This window comes from Callithrix jacchus, chromosome 12 (assembly GCF_049354715.1).
Source record: "Callithrix jacchus isolate 240 chromosome 12, calJac240_pri, whole genome shotgun sequence".
Classification (NCBI taxonomy): Eukaryota; Metazoa; Chordata; class Mammalia; order Primates; family Cebidae; genus Callithrix; species Callithrix jacchus.
This window is the reverse complement of record NC_133513.1, coordinates 31627032-31629258: the sequence shown is the minus strand read 5'-3', so window position 1 is coordinate 31629258 and position 2227 is coordinate 31627032. Positions and strand designations below refer to the sequence as shown.

The window sequence follows — 2227 nt, the reverse complement described above, 5'->3', positions numbered from 1 at the left end:
CTGAATTGTTCACTGATCCCTCCCTACAGTATTTCTTTATTTTCTCCCAAATCAATGGCCAGTTTTTCCCTATATCATTTTATAATTTGCTTACTATCCCAGTAAGATACCATTGGTAAGTTATATTTGGCTAATGTAACCCAATAACAAAAAACTTACAATACCCAATTCCATCAGCTACGTTACTATCGCCTGTACTGCATATAATTGTCATATGCTGCTACAATCTAAACCCTGCCAACATCTTACCTCCCCTTCCTAATAAAGAGACTTTCATTCATGTTCAGCTTCTTTTTGTGTGTGTGTGGCAGCAGGGTCTTGCTCTGTCACCCAGGCTGGAGTGCAGGGACATCATCTTGGCTCACTGCAACTTCTGCTTCCCAGGCTCAGGCAATTCTTCCACTCAGCCTCTCAAGTAGCTGGAACTACAGGCACGTAACACCACATCAGGCTAATTTTTGCTTTTCTTTTTTTTGTCAGAGATGGGATCTCCCCATGTTACCTAGGCTGGTCTTGAACTCCTGGGCTCGAGCAGTCTGCCTGCCTCAGCCTCCCAAAGTGCTAGGATTACAAGCATGAGCCACCACACCTGGCTAATGTTCAGCTTCTTAATCATGTCTAATATGATAATTTAGTGATTACTTGTATCTGAAGAAGGTATACTTTGTATTTACATGTTATAACTTCTGAATACTTTATGGAAACATATTTTTACCAGTATTTCATTCTACTCAGCTCTGCCATGAGCATTGCCATCTTGATGGAGGTTTGAGGTAACATCTATCAATAGATAAGCCTTTAAGGTGGTTCTTTTTCTAAATTCCTCAGGCTTCTTAATCAAAAATTAAGTAAAAATGAATACTTTCTCTGGACAGTCCAATAACTGACAAATCTGTTATCAAGAATAAAGCCAGCTGTGTGCAGTGGCTCATGCTAGTAATCCCAGTACTTTGGGAGGCTGATGCAGCCAGATCACTTGAGGTTAGGAGTTTGGGACCAGCTTGGCCAACATGGTGAAACCCTCTCTCTCCTAAAAAGACAAAATTAGCTGGGTGTGATAGAAACAGCTACACAGGAGGCCATGGCAGGAGAATCACTTGAGCCCAGGAGACAGAGGTTACAGTTAGCCAAGATCATGCCACTGCAGTCCAGTCTGCATGACAGAGCAAGACTCTGTCTTAAAAAAAAAAAAGGAAGAAAGCCTGTACTAACAAGAATACTTTAATACTCTAATGATGAGACTATTCCTGTTCTCCAAATTCATGCCTGAGACAGTTTCTTGGCCATAATCTCAAGCCATGAAATGGCAACCACAAAAATTGATCAGAGACAAGTAATCAGACATTGAAAGCAATTAATCAGACAATTTCTCCTCAGTACACATTCTTATGAAGGTCACCCAATCTGACAGCTGTATATTTCTGAAAGGCAGTTGGCACCAGCCTTCACTCTGATCACTCTTTGGAAACTTAAATGGTTGGCTCAGGCCAGTGACCATGCACGCTTTTACCACCAAAAGAAAGTCAGTCCCTCAACACTCTTGCTTTCAAAAGCCAGCCAATCCCTGAATGCCATATTTTCTAAAGCTCTGTATCGTCTCATACTTTGGCTGTGATTTACAAGTACAGTTAGCGAAGGCCACAGATACACTATCAGTTCCTTCCTGCCTGCCACTCTGGTCACAAGAGGGAGATTTTTTTTTTCCATCTTTAAATCTGGGCTGGCATGAGACTTGTTTTTGCCTAGTACAAATGAAGAGGTTCCAGCCCTATCCTTTAGGAAGTGTGGCAGCTGTGAAGCTCGATTAGCTCCTCCAGCCCAGCCCCTCTGCTGCTAAACATACTGGCAACCCAGATGAAACTCCAGCCACTGCCAACTGAAGCAGAATTCCCAGTACACATAGAGAAGTAATACATCAGTCACTGCTTTAAGCCATTAAGTTTTTAGTGGCTCATCCTAGTAATCCTAGTACTTTCAGTATTTCAGAATGAAACAGAGTAAGCAATAAATCAAAGCTTTTTGTTTAAGAAATTGAATGGTTAGTCTCTTTTGCAATAGTTATGCTGTCTAAGTGGCCCTTAGAAGTTTGCCATCATTTAAAATGACAGTTGTTTAATTTCAAAAAGGACTTATCCAGGCCAGGCATGGTGGCTCAGGCCTGTAATCCCAGCACTTTGGGAGACCGAGTCTTATGAATCACTTGAGATCAGAAGTTTGACCAGTCTGG

The 2227-nt window shown here is 41.7% G+C and overlaps 1 protein-coding gene across 4 annotated transcripts in view; it reads right to left on the bottom strand.

The window, feature by feature from the left end:
- Positions 1-2227, bottom strand: part of LOC100398456 (uncharacterized) — a 149780-nt gene that overhangs the window by 98148 nt on the left and 49405 nt on the right. The gene's annotated exons all lie outside the window — the stretch shown is intronic.